At 41.6% G+C, this 21,925-nt stretch overlaps 1 non-coding gene across 1 annotated transcript; it reads left to right on the forward strand.

The window, feature by feature from the left end:
• Nucleotides 1-3,812: 3,812 nt before the first annotated feature.
• LOC130953258 (small nucleolar RNA R71) lies at nucleotides 3,813-3,920 on the forward strand. Its single transcript, XR_009075430.1, has one exon. It is a non-coding gene; the product is annotated as a small nucleolar RNA R71 (small nucleolar RNA).
• The last annotated feature ends 18,005 nt before the right edge of the window (nucleotides 3,921-21,925 follow it).

The following is a 21,925-nucleotide window of genomic DNA, read 5'->3' on the forward strand; positions in this document are numbered from 1 at the left end:
TTAAGGCATAGACACTAAGACACTAATGATCATAAGACACAAACATGGACAAACATAAAGCACAAATTTTCGAAAAACAAGAAAATAAAGAACAAGGAGATTAAAGAACGGGTCCACCTTAGTGATGGCGGCTTGTTCTTCCTCTTGAAGGTCTTATGGAGTGCTTGAGCTCCTCAATGTCCCTTCCTTGTCTTTGTTGCTCCTCTCTCATGATTCTTTGATCTTCTCTAATTTCATGGAGGAGGATGGAATGTTCTTGGTGCTCCACCCTTAGTTGTCCCATGTTGGAACTCAATTCTCCTAGGGAGGTGTTAATTTGCTCCCAATAGTCTTGTGGAGGAAAGTGCATCCCTTGAGGCATCTCAGGGATCTCATGATGAGAGGGGTCTCTTGTTTGCTCCATCCTTTTCTTAGTGATGGGCTTGTCCTCATCAATAAGGATGTCTCCTTCTATGTCCACTCCAACTGAATAACAGAGGTGACAAATGAGATGAGGAAAGGCTAACCTTGCTAAGGTAGAGGACTTGTCCGCCACCTTATAGAGTTCTTGGGCTATAACCTCATGAACTTCTACTTCTTCTCCAATCATGATGCTATGGATCATGATGGCCCGGTCTAGAGTCACTTCGGACCGGTTGCTAGTGGGAATGATTGAGCGTTGGATAAACTCCAACCATCCTCTAGCCATGGGCTTGAGGTCATGCCTTCTTAATTGAACCGGCTTCCCTCTTGAATCTCTCTTCCATTGGGCGCCCTCTTCATAAATATCAGTGAGGACTTGGTCCAACCTTTGATCAAAGTTGACCCTTCTAGTGTAAGGATGTTCATCTCCTTTCATCATGGGCAAGTTGAATGCCAACCTTACATTTTCCGGACTAAAATCCAAGTATTTCCCCCGAACCATAGTAAGCCAATTCTTTGGATCCGGGTTCACACTTTGATCATGGTTCTTGGTGATCCATGCATTGGCATAGAACTCTTGAACCATTAAGATTCCGACTTGTTGAATGGGGTTGGTAAGAACTTCCCAATCTCTTCTTCGGATCTCATGTCGGATCTCCGGATATTCACTCTTTTTGAGTGAAAAAGGGACCTCGGGGATCACCTTTTTCAAGGCCACAACTTCATAGAAGTGGTCTTGATGCACCCTTGAGATGAATCTCTCCATCTCCCATGACTCGGAGGTGGAAGCTTTTGCCTTTTCTTTCCTCTTTCTAGAGGTTTCTCCGGCCTTGGATGCCATAAATGGTTATGGAAAACAAAAAGCAATGCTTTTACCACACCAAACTTAAAAGGTTTTCTCGTCCTCGAGCAAAAGAAGAAAGAAGAGAGTAGAAGAAGAAGAAATGAGGAAGAAGGGAATGGCTTTGTGTTCGGCCAAAGAGGGGGAGAAGTGGTGTTTAGGTTGTGTGAAAATGAAGGGGTGAAGAAGGGTTTATATAGGAGTGAGGGGAGGGGTAGGGTTCGGCCATTATGGGTGGGTTTGGGAGGGAAAGTGGTTTAAAGTTTGAATGGTGAGGTAGGTGGGGTTTTATAAAGGATGGATGTGAGTGGTGAAGAGAAAGATGGGATTTGATAGGTGAAGGGTTTTTGGAGAAGAGGTATTGAGGTGATTGGTGAATGGGTGAAGAAGAAGAGAGAGAGTGGTGGGGTTGGTTGGGGATCCTGTGGGGTTCACAGATCCTGAGGTGTCAAGGAAAAGTCATCCCTGCACCAAATGGCATGCAAAAACACGTTTTGTGCCAAATCTGGCGTTAAACGCCGGGCTGGTGCCCATTTCTGGCATTTAACGCCAGGTTCTTGCCCTTTTCTGGCATTTAACGCCAGTCTGGTGCCCCTTTCTGGCGTTAAATGCCCAGAATGGTGCCAGACTGGGCGTTAAACGCCCAACTGCTAGCCTTACTGGCGTTTAAACGCCAGTAGGTTCTTCCTCCAGGGTGTGCTGTTTTTCTTCCTGTTTTTCATTCTGTTTTTGCTTTTTCAATTGATTTTGTGACTTCTTATGATCATCAACCTACAAAAAAACATAAAATAACAAAAGAAAATAGATAAAATATAACATTGGGTTGCCTCCCAACAAGCGCTTCTTTAATGTCAGTAGCTTGACAGAGGGCTCTCATGGAGCCTCACAGATACTCAGAGCAATGTTGGAACCTCCCAACACCAAACTTAGAGTTTGAATGTGGGGGTTCAACACCAAACTTAGAGTTTGGTTGTGGCCTCCCAACACCAAACTTAGAGTTTGACTGTGGGGGCTCTGCTTGACTCTGATTTGAGAGAAGCTCTTCATGCTTCCTCTCCATGGTGATAGAGGGATATCCTTGAGCCTTAAACACAAAGGATTCTTTATTCACTTGAATGATCAGTTCACCTCTATCAACATCAATCACAGCCTTGGCTGTGGCTAGGAAGGGTCTGCCAAGGATGATGGTTTCATCCATGCACTTCCCAGTCTCTAGGACTATGAAATCAGCAGGGATGTAATGGTCTTCAATCTTTACCAAAACATCCTCTACAAGTCCACAAGCTTGTTTTCTTGAATTGTCTGCCATCTCTAGTGAGATTCTTGCAGCTTGTACCTCAAAGATCCCTAGCTTCTTCATTACAGAGGGAGGCATGAGGTTTACACTTGACCCTAAGTCACACAGAGCCTTTTTGAAGGTCGTGGTGCCTATGGTGCAAGGTATGGAAAACTTTCCAGGATCTTGTCTCTTTTGAGGTAATTTCTGCCTAGACAAGTCATCCAGTTCTTTGGTGAGCAAAGGAGGTTCATCCTCCCAAGTCTCATTACCAAATAACTTGTCATTTAGCTTCATGATTGCTCCAATGTATTTAGCAACTTGCTCTTCAGTGACATACTCATCCTCTTCAGAGGAAGAATACTCATCAGAGCTCATGAATGGCAGAAGTAAGTCCAATGGAATCTCTATGGTCTCATTTTGAGCCTCAGATTCCCATGGTTCCTCATTGGGGAACTCATTGGAGGTCAGTGCACGCCTATTGAGATCTTCCTCAGTGGCGTTCACTTCCTCTCCCTCCTCTCCAAATTCGGCCATGTTGATGGCCTTGCACTCTCCTTTTGGATTTTCTTCTGTATTGCTTGGGAGAGTACTAGGAGGGAGTTCAGTAACTTTCTTGCTCAGCTGTCCCACTTGTGCCTCCAAATTCCTAATGGAGGATCTTGTTTCAGTCATGAAACTTTGAGTGGTTTTGATTAGATCAGAGACCATGGTTGCTAAGTCAGAGGGGTTCTGCTTAGAACTCTCTGTCTGTTGCTGAGAAGATGATGGAAACGGCTTGCCATTGCTAAACCTGTTTCTTCCACCATTATTGTTGAAACCTTGTTGAGGTCTCTCTTGATTCTTCCATGAGAATTTTGGGTGTTTTCTCCATGAAGAATTGTAGGTGTTTCCATAGGGTTCTCCTAGGTAATTCACCTCTTCCATTGAAGGGTTCTCAGGATCATAAGCTTCTTCTTCAGATGAAGCATCCTTAGTACTGCTTGGTGCATTTTGCATTCCAGACAGACTTTGAGAAATCAAATTGACTTGTTGAGTCAATATCTTATTCTGAGCCAGAATGGCATTCAGAGTATCAATCTCAAGAACTCCTTTCTTCTGACTTGTCCCATTGTTCACAGGATTCCTTTCAGAAGTGTACATGAATTGGTTATTTGCAACCATTTCAATTAGTTCCTGAGCTTCTGTAGGCGTCTTCTTCAGGTGAAGAGATCCTCCAGCAGAGCTATCCAAAGACATCTTGGATAGTTCAGAGAGACCATCATAGAAAATACCTATGATGCTCCATTCAGAAAGCATGTCAGAAGGACATCTTCTGATTAATTGTTTGTATCTTTCCCAAGCTTCATAGAGGGATTCTCCTTCCTTCTGTCTGAAGGTTTGGACTTCCACTCTAAGCTTACTCAATTTTTGAGGTGGAAAGAACTTTGCCAAGAAGGCATTGACTAGCTTTTCCCATGAGTCCAGGCTTTCTTTAGGTTGTGAGTCCAACCATGTCCTAGCTCTGTCTCTTACAGCAAAAGGGAATAGCATAAGTCTGTAGACCTCAGGGTCAACCCCATTAGTCTTGACAGTGTCACAGATTTGCAAGAATTCAGCTAAGAACTGATGAGGATCTTCCAATGGAAGTCCATGGAACTTGCAATTCTGTTGCATTAGAGAAACTAATTGAGGCTTAAGCTCAAAGTTGTTTGCTCCAATGGCAGGGATAGAGATGCTTCTCCCATAGAAGTCGGGAGTAGGTGCAGTAAAGTCACCCAGCGCCTTCCTTGCATTGTTGTTGTTGTTGTTGTTTTCGGCTGCCATGATTTCTTCTTCTTTGAAGATTTCTATCAGGTCTTCTACAGATAGTTGTGCCTTAGCTTCTCTTAGCTTTCACTTTAGGGTCCTTTCAGGTTCAGGGTCAGCTTCAACAAGAATGCTTTTGTCTTTGCTCCTGCTCATATGAAAGAGAAGAGAACAAGAAAATATAGAATCCTCTATGTCATAGTATAGAGATTCCTTGAGGTGTCAGAGGAAAAGAAAAATAGAAGGAAGAGGTAGAAGAATTCGAACTTAATTAGATAGAGTTCGAATTGTGCATTGAGAAGGAGTGATACTCCATAAATAGAAGGATGTGGGAAGAGAGGAAGAAATTTTCGAAAATCAAGAGAAGTATTTTGAAAACATTTTAAAAAAAAAATTTAATTAATTTTCGAAAATCAAGAGTGAGAAAGAGATCAAGTAGTTTTTGAAAAAGATTTTTGAAATTAGAAATCAAAAAGATATGATTAAAAAAAACTGTTTTGAAAAAGATGTGATTAAAAAGATATGATTGAAAAGTTATGGTTTTAAAAAGATATGATTGAAAAGATATGATTTTGAAAACAATTTAAAAAGATTTGATTTTAAAAATTAATGACTTGCCTAACAAGAAAAGATATGATTCAAACATTAAACCTTTCTCAACAGAAAAGGCAACATACTTAAAATATTCAATCAAATCATTAATTGTTAGTAAGTATCTTTGAAAAAGGAAAGAAATTGATTTTGAAAACATTTGATTGAAAAGATATGATTTGAAAAAGATTTGATTTTGAAAAACTTTGAAAACTTGAAAAAAAATTGATTTTGAAAACAAAATCCTCCCCCTTGTGCCATCCTGGCGTTAAACGCCCAGAATGGTGCACATTCTGGCGTTTAACGCCCAATGCACTACCTTTTTGGGCGTTAAACGCCCAACCAGGCACCCTGGCTGGCGTTTAAACGCCAGTCTGTCCTTCTTCACTGGGCGTTTTGAACGCCCAGCTTTTTCTGTGTAATTCCTCTGCTGCATGTTTTGAATCTTCAGTTCCCTGTACTATTGACTTGAAAATAGAACCAAGATCAATGCATGCAAGACACCAAACTTAAAATTAGACACTAGACTCAAACAAGAAACATAAAATATTTTTGGTTTTTTTATGATTTTGTAATTTTTTTGTGCTTTTTCGAAAATTATATGAAAATAGAAAATAAAGGTTTCAGAATTCTTAATTTGAATTCCAGGAATCATTGCAATGCTAGTCTAAGACTCCGGTCCAGGAATTAGACATGGCTTCACAGCCAGCCAAGCTTTCAAAGAAAGCTTCGGTCCAAAACACTAGACATGGCCAATGGCCGGCCAAGCCTTAGCAGATCATTGCTCCAATAGCAAGATTGATAGAAATCAACAAGCTCTTGTGATGATAAGTTGAAACCTCGGTCCAATAAGATTAGACATGGCTTCACAGCCAGCCAGACTTCAACAGATCATCATGAAACTCTAGAACTCATTCTTAAGAACTCTGAAAAAAAAATACCTAATCTAAGCAACAAGATGAACCGTCAGTTGTCCATACACGAAACAATCCCCGGCAATGGCGCCAAAAACTTGGTGCGCGAAATTGTGATCACTACACAACTTTGCACAACTAACCAGCAAGTGCACTGGGTCGTCCAAGTAATACCTTACGTGAGTAAGGGTCGATCCCACGGAGATTGTTGGTATGAAGCAAGCTATGGTCACCTTGTAGATCTCAGTCAGGCAGACTCAAATGGGTATAGATGATGAATAAAACATAAAGATAAAGATAGAGATACTTATGTATATCATTGGTGAAAGCTTCAGATAAGCGTATGAAGATGCTTTCCCTTTCGTCTCTCTACTTTCCTACTGTCTTCATCCAATCCTTCTTACTCCTTTCCATGGCAAGCTTATGCAAGGGTTTCACCGTTGTCAGTGGCTACCTCCCATCCTCTCATTGGAAATGTTCAACGCACCCTGTCACGGCACGACTATCCATCTGTCGGTTCTCAATCAGGCCGGAATAGAATCCAGTGATTCTTTTGCGTCTGTCACTAACGCCCCGCCCTCAGGAGTTTGAAGCACGTCACAGTCATTCAATCATTGAATCCTACTCAGAATACCACAGACAAGGTTAGACCTTCCGGATTCTCTTGAATGCCGCCATCAGTTCTTGCCTATACTACGAAGACTCTGATCTCACGGAATGGCTGGCTCGTTTGTCAGGCGAGCACTCGGTTGTCAGGCGATCAACCATGCATCGTGTATCAGGAATCCAAGAGATATTCACTAGAGCCTCGTATGCTTGTAGAACAAGAGTGGTTGTCAGTCACTTTGTTCATGAGTGAGAATGATGATGAGTGTCACGGATCATCACATTCATCAAGTTGAAAAACAAGTGATATCTTGGACAAAGAACAAGCGGAATTGAATAGAAGAACAATAGTAATTGCATTAATACTCGAGGTACAGCAGAGCTCCACACCTTAATCTATGGTGTGTAGAAACTCCACCGTTGAAAATACATAAGAACAAGGTCTAGGCATGGCCGTGAGGCCAGCCTCCCAGTGATCAAAAGATTCAAAGATCTCCAGATATCAAAATACAATAGTAAAAGGTCCTATATATAGAAAACTAGTAGCCTAGGGTGTACAGAGATGAGTAAATGTCATAAAAATCCACTTTCGGGCCCACTTGGTGTGTGCTTGGGCTGAGCAATGAAGCATTTTCGTGTAGAGACTCTTCTTGGAGTTAAACGCCAGCTTTTATGCCAGTTTGGGCGTTTAACTCCCATTTAGGTGCCAGTTCCGGCATTTAACGCTGGGAATTCTGAGGATGACTTTGAACGCCGGTTTGGGCCATCAAATCTTGAGAAAAGTATGGACTATCATATATTGCTGGAAAGCCCAGAATGTCTACTTTCCAACGCCGTTGAGAGCGCGCCAATTGGGCTTCTGTAGCTCCAGAAAATCCACTTCGAGTGCAGGGAGGTCAGAATCCAACAACATCTGCAGTCCTTTTCAGTCTTTGGATCAGATTTTTGCTCAGGTCCCTCAATTTCAGCCAGAAAATACCTGAAATCACAGAAAAACACACAAACTCATAGTAAAGTCCAGAAAAGTGAATTTTAACTAAAAACTAATAAAAATATACTAAAAACTCAACTCAAACTACTAAAAACATACTAAAAACAATGCCAAAAAGCGTACAAATTATCCGCTCATCAAGCATGTTGGAGGGTTTTGCTGACGAAATATACTGGATGTTGAACTTTGTTGCTTTCTGTAACAAGAGCAGAGTTTATCCCCCAGTCAGTAACTGACAAGTATAAGAATAAATCTTCCCCTTATAAGGGCTTTTGTAAAATTAGTGGTTGCGAGAGAGTTGTTTTTAGAGTATTAAAGGCTCTTTCGCAATCGTCATTCCACTGAAAGGTGTTTTTCTTAAGTGTTTGAAAAAAAGGAATAAATTTTGATGCTAAACATAGGACGAATCTCGATAGTGCAGCAAGTCTTCTTGTTAGGCGTTGCACTTCCTTTATCGTCTTTGGGCTCGTCATTTCCAGCACTGCTCGGCATTTATCTGGGTTGACCTCAATACCCCTGCTAGTTAGTAGAAAACCCAAAAATTTACCACATTGAATGGCAAAGGCGCATTTTTCAGGGTTCAGGCGCATGTTGTAATGCTGTATCTGACCGAATATTTCTGTTATGTCGTCGATATGGTTATTGCCAACCTTTGTCTTGGCGACCATGTCATCGACGTAGACTTCCATATTTGTACCGATCTGGTTGGCGAAGACTTTGTCCATAAGACGCTGATAAGTTGCCCCTGCATTCTTTAATCCAAAAGGTATAACTTTATAACAATAATTACCGAATTCAGTGATAAATGCCGTTTTACTTTGATCAGAAGGGTGCATAAGGATTTGATTGTAACCAGAATAGGTGTCCATGAAACTTAAGGTGGCATAACCAGAAGCGTTATCCACCAGAGAATCTATGAACAACAAAGGGTAAGAATCTTTCGGGCATGCCTTGTTTAAGTCAGTGAAGTCGATGCACATGCGCCACTTATTTGTTTCCTTACCATTACAACATTGGCGAGCCAGGTAGTGAATCTGATTTCTCTAATAAAGTCGGCGTTGATTAGCTTTTGAGTTTCTTCTAATGGCGCCTTCTTCTTTTCGTCTCCGAGGTTTCTCTTTTTCTGCTGCACTGGTCGTGCGGAAGGGTTGATTTCCAATCTATGGGCAATGATTTTTGGGTCGATGCCGGGCATATTAGAAGGTGTCCATGCGAAAAGATCGGCTTGCTCTTGTAGTAAAGCTTGTACTGTTTTCAGTTCTTCCGTGCTTATTGATGTACCTACATAGGTGTATTTATTAGGATCATTATTGAAATATACTTTTTGTAACTCACCTGTTGGCGTAGGTCGTTCGAGAAATTCGGCTCTGGGGTCTAGGTCGGCGTGTGCCGAGTTGTTGTTGGAAAGGTGGACATTGTTGACCTGAGCTTGTTTTGAATGGTTTGGCTACCTCATGCTGATGTTGTAGCACTGTCATGCTTTTTTTTGTCTCCATGGATAGTTGCAATTTGCTCGTCCTGCTGATGAGCGGATAATTTGTACGCTTTTTGGCATTGTTTTTAGTATGTTTTTAGTAGTTTGAGTTGAGTTTTTAGTATATTTTTATTAGTTTTTAGTTAAAAATCACTTTTCTGGACTTTACTATGAGTTTGTGTATTTTTCTGTGATTTCAGGTATTTTCTGGCTGAAATTGAGGGACCTGAGCAAAAATCTGATTCAGAGACTGAAAAGGATTGCAGATGCTGTTGGATTCTGACCTCCCTGCACTCGAAGTGGATTTTCTGGAGATACAGAAGCCCAATTGGCGCGCTCTCAACGGCGTTGGAAAGTAGACATCCTGGGCTTTCCAGAAATATATGATAGTCCATACTTTACCCAAGATTTGATGGCCCAAACCGGCGTTCAAAGTCACCTACAGAAATCCCAGCGTTAAACGCCGGAACTGGCACCTAAATGGGAGTTAAACGCCCAAACTGGCATAAAAGCTGGCGTTTAACTCCAAGAAGAGTCTCTATACGAAAAATGCTTCATTGCTCAGCCCAAGCACACACCAAGTGGGCCCGGAAGTGGATTTTTATGTCATCTACTCATCTTTGTAATCCTTAGGCTACTAGTTCCCTATAAGTAGGACCTTTTACTATTGTATTTTCATCTTGGTTCTTCTGGTTCCCTCTCTGGGACCGAAGCCAATGATCACTCTTGTTCTTATGTATTTTCAACGGTGGAGTTTCTACACACCATAGATTAAGGTGTGGAGCTCTGCTGTACCTCGAGTATTAATGCAATTACTATTGTTCTTCTATTCAATTCCGCTTGTTCTTTGTCCAAGATATCACTTGTTCTTCAACTTGATGAATGTGATGATCCGTGACACTCATCACCATTCTCACCTATGAACAAGGTGACTGACAACCACTCTTGTTCTACAAGCATATGAGGCTCTAGTGTTTATCTCTTGGATTCCTGATACACGATGCATGGTTGATCGCCTGACAACCGAGTGCTCGCCTGACAAACGAGCCAGCCATTCCGTGAGATCAGAGTCTTCGTGGTATAGGCAAGAACTGATGGCGGCATTCAAGAGAATCCGGAAGGTCTAACCTTGTCTGTGGTATTCTGAGTAGGATTCAATGATTGAATGACTGTGACGTGCTTCAAACTCCTAGCAGGCGGGGCGTTAGTGACAGACGCAAAAGAATCGCTGGATTCTATTCCAGCCTGACCGAGAACCGACAGCTGATTAGCCATATGCTGTGACAGAGCATAGGAACATTTTCATTGAGAGGATGGGAGGTAGCCACTGACAACGGTAAAACCCTTGCATAAGCTTGCCATGGAAAGGAGTAAGAAGGATTGGATGAAGACAGTAGGAAAGCAGAGAGACGGAAGGGAAGGCATCTTCATACGCTTATCTGAAGCTCTCACCAATGATATACATAAGTATCTCTATCTTTATCTTTATGCTTTATTCATCATCTATACCCATTTGAGTCTACCTGACTGAGATCTACAAGGTGACCATAGCTTGCTTCATACCAACAATCTCCGTGGGATCGACCCTTACTCGCGTAAGGTTTATTACTTGGACGACCCAGTGCACTTGCTGGTTAGTTGTGAAAAGTTGTGTAGTGATCACAATTTCGCGCACCAAGTTTTTGGCGCCGTTGCCGGGGATTGTTTCGAGTATGGACAACTGACGGTTCATCTTGTTGCTTAGATTAGGTATTTTTCTTCAGAGTTCTTAAGAATAAATTCTAGTGTTTCATGATGATCTGTTGAAGTCTGGCTGGCTGAGAAGCCATGTCTAATCTTTTTGGACCAAGGTTTCAACTTATCATCACAAGAGCTTGTTGATTTCTATCAATCTTGCTATTGGAGCAATGATCTGCTAAGGCTTGGCTGGCCATTGGCCATGTCTAGTGTTTTGGACCGAAGCTTTCTTTGAAAGCTTGGCTGGCTGTGAAGCCATGTCTAATTCCAGGACCGGAGCCTTAGACTAACATTGCAATGATTCCTGGAATCCAAATTGAGAATTCTGAAACTTTTATTTTCTATTTTCATATAATTTTCGAAAAAGCACAAAAAAAAAATTCACAAAATCATAAAAACCAAAAATATTTTATGTTTCTTGTTTGAGTCTAGTGTCTAATCTTAAGTTTGGTGTCTTGCATGCATTGTTTATTTGATCTTGGTTCTATTTTCAAGTCAATAGTATAGGGAACTGAAGATTCAGAACATGCAGCAGAGGAATTACACAGAAAAAGCTGGGCGTTCAAAACACCCAGTGAAGAAGGACAGACTGGCGTTTAAACGCCAGCCAGGGTACCTGGTTGGGCGTTTAACGCCCAAAAAGGTAGCATTTTGGGCGTTAAACGCCAGAATGTGCACCATTCTGGGCGTTTAACGCCAAGATGGCACAAGGGGGAGGATTTTGTTTTCAAAATCAATTTTTTTCAAGTTTTCAAAGTTTTTCAAAATCAAATCTTTTTCAAATCATATCTTTTCAATCAAATGTTTTCAAAATCAATTTCTTTCCTTTTTCAAAGATACTTACTAACAATTAATGATTTGATTGAACATTTTAAGTATGTTGCCTTTTCTGTTGAGAAAGGTTTAATGTTTGAATCATATCTTTTCTTGTTAGGCAAGTCATTAATTTTTAAAATCAAATCTTTTTAAAATGGTTTTCAAATCATATCTTTTCAATCATATCTTTTTAAAAGCATAATTTCTTATCATATCTTTTTAATCACATCTTTTTCAAAACAGTTTTTAATCATATCTTTTTGATTTCTAATTTCAAAAATCTTTTTCAAAAATTACTTGATTCCTTTTCCACTCTTGATTTTCGAAAATTAATTAAAGTTTTTCAAAAATGTTTTCAAAATATTTCACTTGATTTTCGAAAATTTCTTCCTCTCTTCCCACATCCTTCCATTTATGGAGTACCACTCCTTCTCAATGCACAATTCGCCAGGCAGTACTAAGGATGCTTCATCTAAAGAAGAAGCTTATGATCCTGAGAACCCTTCAATGGAAGAGGTGAATTACCTAGGAGAACCCTATGGAAACACCTATAATTCTTCATGGAGAAATCACCCAAATTTCTCATGGAAGAATCAAGAGAGACCTCAACAAGGTTTCAATAACAATAATGGTGGAAGAAATAGGTTTAGCAATGGCAAGCCTTTTCCATCATCTTCTCAGCAACAGACAGAGAATTCTAAGCAGAACCCCTCTGACTTAGCAACCATGGTCTCTGATCTAATCAAAACCACTCAAAGTTTCATGACTGAAACAAGATCCTCCATTAGGAATTTGGAGGCACAAGTGGGACAGCTGAGCAAGAAAGTTACTGAACTTTCTCCAAGTACTCTTCCAAGCAACACAGAAGAAAATCCAAAAGGAGAGTGCAAGGCCATCAACATGGCCGAATTTGGAGAGGAGGGAGAGGAAGTGAACGCCATTGAGGAAGACCTCAGTGGGCATGCACTGACCTCCACTGAGTTCCCAAATGAGGAACCATGGGAATCTGAGGCTCAAAATGAGACCATAGAGATTCCATTAGACTTACTTCTGCCATTCATGAGCTCTGATGAGTATTCTTCCTCTGAAGAGGATGAGTATGTCACTGAAGAGCAAGTTGCTAAATACCTTGGAGCAATCATGAAGCTAAATGACAAGTTATTTGGAAATGAGACTTGGGAAGATGAACCTCCTTTTCTCACCAAAGAACTGGATGACTTGTCTAGGCAGAGATTACCTCAAAAGAGACAAGATCCTGGGAAGTTTTCCATACCTTGCACCATAGGCACCATGACCTTCAAGAAAGCTCTGTGTGACTTAGGGTCAAGTGTAAACCTCATGCCTCTCTCTGTAATGAAGAAGCTAGGGATCTTTGAGGTGCAAGCTGCAAGAATCTCATTAGAGATGGCAGACAATTCAAGAAAACAAGCTTATGGACTTGTAGAGGATGTTTTGGTGAAGATTGAAGACCATCACATCCCTGCTGATTTCATAGTCCTAGAGACTGGGAAGTGCATGGATGAATCTATCATCCTTGGCAGACCCTTCCTAGCCACAGCAAAGGCTGTGATTGATGTTGATGGAGGTGAACTAATCATTCAAGTGAATGACAAATCCTATGTGTTTAAGGCTCAAGGATATCCCTCTGTCACCATGGAGAGGAAGCATGAAGAGCTTCTCTCAAATCAGAGTCAAACAGAGCCCCCACAGTCAAACTCTAAGTTTGATGTTGGGAGGCCACAACCAAACTCTAAGTTTGGTGTTGAAACCCCACATTCAAACTCTAAGTTTGGTGTTGGGAGGTTCCAACATTGCTCTGAGTATCTGTGAGGCTCCATGAGAGCCCTCTGTCAAGCTACTGACATTAAAGAAGCGCTTGTTGGGAGGCAACCCAATGTTATATTTTATCTATTTTCTTTTGTTATTTTATTTTATTTTGTAGGTTGATGATCATGAGAAGTCACAAAATCAATTGAAAAAGCAAAAACAGAATGAAAAACAGGAAGAAAAACAGCACACCCTGGAGGAAGAACCTACTGGCGTTTAAACGCCAGTAAGGTTAGCAGTTGGGCGTTTAACGCCCAGTCTGGCACCATTCTGGGCGTTTAACGCCAGAAAGGGGCACCAGACTGGCGTTAAACGCCAGGAAAGGGCAAGAACCTGGCGTTAAACGCCAGAAATGGGCACCAGCCCGGCGTTTAACGCCAGAATTGGCTCAAAGTGCATTTTTGCACTCCATTTGGTGCAGGGATGACTTTTCCTTGACACCTCAGGATCTGTGGACCCCACAGGATCCCCACCAACCCACCACTCTCTCTCTTCTTCCACACCCATTCACCAATCACCTCAATACCTCTTCCCCAAAAACCCTTCACCTATCAAATCCCATCTTTCTCTTCACCACTCACATCCATCCCCACCTACCTCACCCTTCAAATTCAAACCACTTTCCCTCCCAAACCCACCCATAGATGACCGAACCATGAACCCCCCTCTCCTATATAAACCCTTCTTCACCCCTTCATTTTCTCACAACCTAAACACCACTTCTCCCCCTCTTTGGCCGAACACTAAGCCACTCCTTTCTTCCTCATTTCTTCTTCTTCTACTCTCTTCTTTCTTCTTTTGCTCGAGGACGAGCAAACCTTTTAAGTTTGGTGTGGTAAAAGCATTGCTTTTTGTTTTTCCATAACCATTTATGGCATCCAAGGCCGGAGAAACCTCTAGAAAGAGGAAAGGGAAGGCAAAAGCTTCCACCTCCGAGTCATGGGAGATGGAGAGATTCATCTCAAGGGTGCATCAAGACCACTTCTATGAAGTTGTGGCCTTGAAGAAGGTGATCCCCGAGGTCCCTTTTTCACTCAAAAAGAGTGAATATCCGGAGATCCGACATGAGATCCGAAGAAGAGGTTGGGAAGTTCTTACCAACCCCATTCAACAAGTCGGAATCTTGATGGTTCAAGAGTTCTATGCCAATGCATGGATCACCAAGAACCATGATCAAAGTGTGAACCCGGATCCAAAGAATTGGCTTACTATGGTTCGGGGGAAATACTTGGATTTTAGTCCGGAAAATGTGAGGTTGGCATTCAACTTGCCTATGATGCAAGGAGATGAGCATCCTTACACTAGAAGGGTCAACTTTGATCAAAGGTTGGACCAAGTCCTCACAGTCATATGTGAAGAGGGCGCACAATGGAAGAGAGATTCAAGAGGGAAGCCGGTTCAATTGAGAAGGCATGACCTCAAACCCGTGGCTAGAGGATGGTTGGAGTTTATCCAACGCTCAATCATTCCCACTAGCAACCGGTCCGAAGTTACTCTAGACCGGGCCGTCATGATCCATAGCATCATGATTGGAGAAGAAGTGGAAGTTCATGAGGTTATAGCCCAAGAACTCTATAAGGTGGCGGATAAGTCCTCTACCTTAGTAAGGTTAGCCTTTTCTCATCTCATTTGTCACCTCTGTTATTCAGTTGGAGTTGACATAGAGGGAGACCTTATTGATGAGGACAAGCCCATCACCAAGAGAAGGATGGAGCAAACAAGAGACTCCTCTCATCATGAGATCCCTGAGATACCTCAAGGGATGCATGGTGCACGAAATTGCAATAACACTTTTGCAATCCCGCACAACTAACCAGCAAGTGCACTGGGTCGTCCAAGTAATACCTTGCGTGAGCAAGGGTCGATCCCACGGAGATTGTCGGCTTGAAGCAAGCTATGGTTATCTTGTAAATCTTAGTCAGGATATCAGAAATTATCAGGATTGATTGTGAAAAGCAAAAGAACATGAAATTAATACTTGTTCAGCAGTAATGGAGAATAGGTTGAGGTTTTGGAGATGCTCCATCTTCTGAATCTCTGCTTTCCTACTGTCTTCTTCATCAAACACGCAAGGCTCCTTCCATGGCAAGCTGTATGTAGGGTTTCACCGTTGTCAATGGCTACCTCCCATCCTCTCAGTGAAAATGTTCCTATGCTCTGTCACAGCATGGCTAATCAGCTGTCGGTTCTCGGTCAGGCCGGAATAGAATCCATCGATCCTTTTGCGTCTGTCACTAACGCCCCGCCTGCTAGGAGTTTGAAGCACATCACAGTCATTCAATCATTGAATCCTACTCAGAATACCACAGACAAGGTTTAGACCTTCCGGATTCTCTTGAATGCCGCCATCAGTTCTAGCTTATACCACGAAGATTCTGGTTAAGGAATCCAAGAGATATCTACTCAATCTAAGGTAGAACGGAGGTGGTTGTCAGGCACACGTTCATAGTTGAGAATATGATGAGTGTCACAGATCATCACATTCATCCGGGTTAAGAACAAGTGATATCTTAGAATGGAAGCAAGCATGATTGAATAAGAAACAGTAGTAATTGCATTAATCCATCAAGACACAGCAGAGCTCCTCACCCCCAACCATGGGGTTTAGAGACTCATGCCGTGGAATGTTCACAAAGAAACGTGTAAAATGTCATGAGGTACAGATACAATGTCAAAAGATCCTATTAATAGTAAACTAGTATCCTAAGGTTTACAGAAATGAGTAAATGACAGAAAAATCCACTTCCGGGCCCACTTGGTGTGTGCTTGGGCTGAGCAATGAAGCATTTTCGTGTAGAGACCTTTTCTGGAGTTAAACGCCAGCTTTCATGCCAGTTTGGGCGTTTAACTCCAAGTTTTATGCCAGTTCCGGCGTTTAACGCTGGAATTTCTGAGGCCAAATTGCTACGCCGGTTTGGGCCATCAAATCTTGGGCAAAGTATGGACTATCATATATTGCTGGAAAGCCCAGGATGTCTACTTTCCAATGCCGTTGAGAGCGCGCCAATTGGGCTTCTGTAGCTCCAGGAAAACCCACTTCGAGTGCAGGAAGGTCAGAATCCAACAGCATCTGCAGTCCTTTTCAGTCTCTGAATCAGATTTTTGCTTAGAACCTTCAATTTCAGTCAGGAAATACCTGAAATCACAGAAAAACACACAAACTCATAGTAAAGTCCAGAAAAGTGAATTTTAACTAAAAACTAATAAAAATATACTAAAAACTAACCAAAAGATACTGAAAACATACTAAAAACAATGCCAAAAAGCGTACAAATTATCCGCTCATCACAACACCAAACTTAAATTGTTGCTTGTCCCCAAGCAACTGAAAATCAAAATAGAATAAAAAGAAGAGAATATACTATAGACTCCAAAATATCAAAGAAACATAGCTCCAATTAGATGAGCGGGACTAGTAGCTTTTTGCCTCCGAACAGTTTTGGCATCTCACTCTATCCTTTGAAGTTCAGAATGATTGGCATCTATGAGAACTCAGAACCCAGATAGTGTTATTGATTCTCCTAGTTAAGTATAATGATTCTTGAACATAGCTAGTGTATGAGTCTTGGCTGTGGCCCAAAGCACTCTGTCTTCCAGTATTACCACCGGATACATACATGCCACAGACACATAATTGGGTGAACCTTTTTAGATTGTGACTCAGCTTTGCTAAAGTCCCCAATTAGAGGTGTCCAAGGTTCTTAAGCACACTCTTTTTGCCTTGGTTCACAACTTTATTTCTTTCTTTTTCTTTTTCTTCTCTTTTCTTCTTTTTTTTTTCGAAAATTTTTTTTCACTGCTTTTTCTTGCTTCAAGAATCATTTTTATGATTTTTCAGATCCTCAATAACAGTTCTCTTTCTCCTCATTCTTTCAAGAGCCAACAATTTTAACATTCTCAAAATAACAAATTCAAAAGACATATGCACTGTTCAAGCATTCATTCAGAAAACAAAAAGTATTGTCTCCACATCAAACTAATTCAACTAGTTTCAAGGATTAATTTCGAAATCCTGTACTTCTTGTTCTTTTGTGGTTAAAGCATTTTTTCATTTAAGAGAGGTGATGGATTCATAGGACATTCATAGCTTTAAGGCATAAACTTTAAATTTTATTAATTATGAATTAAGAACAAGACTCAAATATAGATATAAGATGAGACTAAAAAAAATAAAAATAGGAATGGAAAACAAAAGAAAAACGCAAAAATAGGCTCCTAATGATAGAGGTTTTCACAGAGTTAGGACTCAACAACCTTGATTTTGAGAAGTGGATGCTCCCTCAGCTTGAGAGGAGAGCTTTTGGCGTTTCATTTCTTGGAGTTCACGCCCCTGCTTCTCTTGTTCCTTCAGCAATTTGCAGAGCATGCAGTTCTGATTCTGCTGTTCTTCCTTAAGTTGCTCCATAGTTTCTTGCAACTTGGTGATAGATGCTTCTAGGCTGGCCCAGTAGCCAATTTCAGGAAATTCAGGGAGGAACTCCTGCGCCCTCCTTTTGATAGAGTTTTCTTGCACTTGTCCTTCCATTGACTTCTTGGTGATTGGATGTTCAATGGGTATGAATTCATCCACTCCCATCTTCACCCCAGCCTCTTTACAGAGCAAGGAGATTAAGCTTGGGTAAGCCAGTTTGGCTTCAGTGGAATTTTTATTTGCAATTGTGTAGATCTCACAAGCAATCACATGATGAACCTCCACTTCTTTTCCAAGCATAATGCAATGAATCATCACTGCTCTCTTGATGGTAACCTCAGAACGGTTGCTAGTGGGCAATATGGAACGCCCAATAAAGTCTAGCCAACCTCTTGCAATTGGTTTGAGGTCTCCCCTCTTGAGTTGGTTTGGGACACCCTTAGAATTGGTTATCCACTTAGTTCCAGGGAGGCATATGTCCTCTAGAACTTGATCCAACCCTTTATCTACTCTCACCATCCTCCTATTAAAGGAGTCAGGATCATCTTGAAGTTGAGGCAGCTTGAAGATTTCTCTTATTTTGTCCAGATGGAAGTACATAACTTTCCCTCTGACCATGGTTCTGTAGGTATGGTAAGCGGTTCCAGTCATTCTCTGCTTATCTGTCAGCCACAGATTTGAGTAGAATTCCTGAACCATGTTCCTTCCAACCTTTGTTTCAGGATTGGTTAGAACTTCCCATCCTCTGTTTCGAATTTGCTCTTGGATCCCCGGATATTCATCTTCTTTCAGATCAAATTTAACTTCCGGGATCACTGACCTCAGACCCATTATTTTGTGATAATGGTCTTCATGTTCTTTGGTTAAGAACTTCTCTTGATTCCAAAGATTCTTTGGATTATTCTCTTTCTTGCCTCTTAAATTGGTTTGTTTTCCCTTAGGGGCCATGATATTTGATGAATCTTGGCTTAGTGATCACGGAAAAGCACACCAAACTTAGAGGTTTGCTTGTCCTCAAGCAAAAGAAAGGAAGGAAGAGAGAGGGAGGAAGAGGAAATTCGAATGGTGTGGTGGAAAGAGGGAGCCAAACGAGTATTTATAAGGTGGGGAGGGAAGTTTTCAAAAAAAGAGAGAAATTTGAAAGGAGATTTGAGAAGATATGGAAAGAAATTGAGAAAAGGGTGAAATTTTTGAACAATGTTTGTAATTGATTTGAAATAAATTTGAAGAATGGTTTTGATTTTTGAAGATTTGAAAGTGAATGATGAATGATTGAAGTGTGATTTTGTAGAAAAGTATGGGTAAAAAAAGGAAAGTTTGGAAAAATTTGATTTGAAAACAAAATTGTGGTCCCCCCACCTTGCTGGCGTTAAACGCCCAGAATGGCACCCATTCTGGCGTTTAACGCCCATTTGTTGCCCCTTTTGGGCGTTTAACGCCCAGCCAGGTGCCCTGGCTGGCGTTAAACGCCAGAAATCCTTTATCACTGGGCGTTTTTCTGAACGCCCAGGATACTGCACACCTGGCGTTAAACGCCCAGAATGGTGCCCATTCTGGCGTTTAACGCCCAAAATGGCACCATTCCTGGCGTTAAACGCCCAGAATGGTACCCATTCTGGCGTTTTAACGCCCAAAATGCCCCTTACTGGCGTTTTTTTCGCCAGTAAGCTCATTTTCTCTGCTTTTTGAGCTGAATCCTTCTGTAACTCTGTGAATTCCTTCATTTTTGATACTTGCCTCTGTAAGAACTAATCATATAACCTCCTAATGACTGGGTTGCCTCCCAGCAAGCGCTTCTTTACTGTCTTTAGCTGGACCTTTACTGAGATTCACTCAAGTCTCAGTTTTGAGCATTCCTGCTCAAAATTGCTCTCAAGATAATGCTTGATTCTCTGTCCATTAACAATGAACTTTTTGTCAGAATCAATATCTTGAAGCTCAACATATCCATATGGTGACACTCCTGTGATCACATACGGACCCCTCCACCGGGATTTGAGTTTTCCTGGGAACAATTTGAGCCTGGAGTTGAAGAGCAGAACTTTTTGTCCTGGCTCAAAGACTCTGGTTGACAACTTCTTGTCATGCCACTTCTTTGCCTTTTCCTTATAAATTTTTGCATTTTCAAAGGCATTGAGTCTGAACTCCTCTAGCTCATTTAACTGGAGCAATCTTTTTTCACCAGCTAACTGAGCATCCATGTTTAGGAATCTGGTTGCCCAGTAGGCTTTATGTTCCAGTTCCACAGGCAAATGACAGGCCTTCCCATACACCAGTTGGTATGGAGAGGTTCCTATAGGAGTCTTGAATGCTGTTCTGTATGCCCACAGAGCATCATCCAAGCTCTTTGCCCAATCCTTTCTTCGGGCTATCACAGTCCGTTCTAGGATTCTTTTTAGCTCTCTGTTAGAAACTTCAGCTTGCCCATTTGTCTGTGGATGATACGGAGTTGCCACTTTATGGCTGATTCCATATCTAACCATAGCAGAGTATAGCTGTTTGTTGCAGAAATGAGAGCCCCCATCACTGATTAGTACTCTGGGAACACCAAATCTGCTGAAGATGTGTTTCTGGAGGAACTTTAGCACGGTCTTAGTATCATTAGTGGGTGTAGCAATTGCTTCTACCCATTTAGATACATAGTCCACTGCCACCAGAATGTAAGTGTTTGAGTATGATGGTGGGAATGGACCCATGAAGTCAATTCCCCATACATCAAACAATTCTATCTCTAATATCCCTTGTTGAGGCATGGCATATCCGTGAGGCAGGTTACCAGCTCTTTGGCAACTGTCACAATTACGCACAAACTCTCGGGAATCTTTATAGAGAGTAGGCCAGTAGAAGCCACACTGGAGGACTTTAGTGGCTGTTCGCTCACTTCCAAAATGTCCTCCATACTGTGATCCATGGCAATGCCATAAGATCCTTTGTGCTTCTTCTCTGGGTACACATCTGCGGATCACTCCGTCAGCACATCTCTTAAAGAGATATGGTTCATCCCAGAGGTAGTACTTGGCATCTGAAATTAATTTCTTTCTTTGCACATTGCTGTACTCCTTGGGTATGAACCTCACAACTTTATAGTTTGCCATATCTGCAAACCATGGAGCTTCCTGAATGGCAAAGAGTTGCTCATCTGGGAAAGTCTCAGAGATCTCAGTAGAAGGGAGGGACGCCCCAGCTACTGGTTCTATTCGGGACAGATGATCAGCTACTTGGTTCTCTGTCCCTTTTCTGTCTCTTATTTCTATATCAAACTCTTGCAGAAGCAACACCCATCTGATAAGCCTGGGTTTTGAATCCTGCTTTGTGAGTAGTATTTAAGAGCAGCATGGTCAGTGTACACAACCACCTTGGATCCTACTAGATAAGATCTAAACTTGTCAATGGCATAAACCACTGCAAGTAATTCTTTTTCTGTGGTTGTGTAATTCTTCTGTGCATTATTTAGAACACGGCTAGCATAGTAAATGACATGCAGAAGTTTGTTATGCCTCTGTCCCAACACTGCACCAATGGCATGGTCACTGGCATCACACATTAATTCAAATGGCAATGTCCAATCTGGTGCAGAGATGACTGGTGCTGTGACCAGCTTAGCTTTCAGGGTCTCAAATGCCTGCAGACACTGTGTGTCAAACACAAATGGTGTGTCAGCAGCTAGCAGGTTACTCAAAGGTTTTGCAATTTTCGAAAAATCCTTTATAAACCTTCTATAAAATCCTGCATGCCTCAGAAAGCTTCTGATTGCCTTAACATTGGCAGGTGGTGGTAATTTTTCAATTACCTCTACCTTTGCCTTATCCACCTCTATTCCCCTGCTTGAAATTTTGTGCCCAAGGACAATTCCCTCAGTCACCATAAAGTGACATTTCTCCCAGTTTAAAACCAGGTTAGTCTCTTGGCATCTTTTCAAGACAAGTGCTAGGTGGTTAAGACAGGAGCTGAATGAGTCTCCATACACTGAGAAGTCGTCCATGAAGACTTCCAGAAATTTCTCTACCATATCTGAGAAGATAGAGAGCATGCACCTCTGAAAGGTTGCAGGTGCATTGCACAGACCAAAAGGCATCCTTCTGTAGGCAAACACGCCAGAAGGGCAAGTGAATGCTGTTTTCTCTTGGTCCTGAGGATCTACTGCAATTTGGTTGTAGCCTGAATAGCCATCCAAAAAGTAGTAGTAGTCATGACCAGCTAGTCTTTCTAGCATTTGGTCTATGAATGGTAAAGGGAAGTGATCCTTTCTGG

The sequence above is a fragment of the Arachis stenosperma genome, chromosome 9 (genome assembly GCF_014773155.1).
Source record: "Arachis stenosperma cultivar V10309 chromosome 9, arast.V10309.gnm1.PFL2, whole genome shotgun sequence".
Lineage (NCBI taxonomy): Eukaryota > Viridiplantae > Streptophyta > Magnoliopsida > Fabales > Fabaceae > Arachis > Arachis stenosperma.